Below are 254 nucleotides of genomic sequence, written 5' to 3'. Positions count from 1 at the left end.
AGGCGGCAAGGGTGGCTGGCTCGCAGGACGTCAGCTGGGGGGGGGGGGGCCCGGGGGAGAGGCCTCCAACCTGGCTACTGTTCACAGCATCAAGCCCTTTGCTCAGCCTGCCTACCCCATCCAGCCTCCCCTGCCACAGGCGCTCAACAGTAAGTGTCCCGGCCCCTAAGCCCCGAGCCTCTGCTTTCTTGGCCCTTCGGCTTGGGATCCGGCTATGTGTACCGGGGGGGGGGGGGGGGGGGGGGGGGGGGGGG

At 70.5% G+C, this 254-nt stretch overlaps 1 protein-coding gene across 1 annotated transcript in view; it reads left to right on the top strand.

The window, feature by feature from the left end:
• Positions 1-87: 87 nt before the first annotated feature.
• Positions 88-254, top strand: part of LOC129678270 (transcriptional enhancer factor TEF-5) — a gene marked incomplete at its 5' end in the record, with an annotated part of 2,701 nt that continues 2,534 nt past the window's right edge. The window contains 1 exon segment of the mRNA XM_055608997.1: positions 88-149.

This window comes from Psammomys obesus, unplaced genomic scaffold (genome assembly GCF_907164565.1).
Source record: "Psammomys obesus unplaced genomic scaffold, mPsaObe1.curated_primary_1811, whole genome shotgun sequence".
Taxonomy (NCBI): Eukaryota; Metazoa; Chordata; class Mammalia; order Rodentia; family Muridae; genus Psammomys; species Psammomys obesus.
The sequence above is the reverse complement of the archived record's forward strand: the minus strand, read 5'-3'. Positions and strand labels throughout refer to the sequence as shown.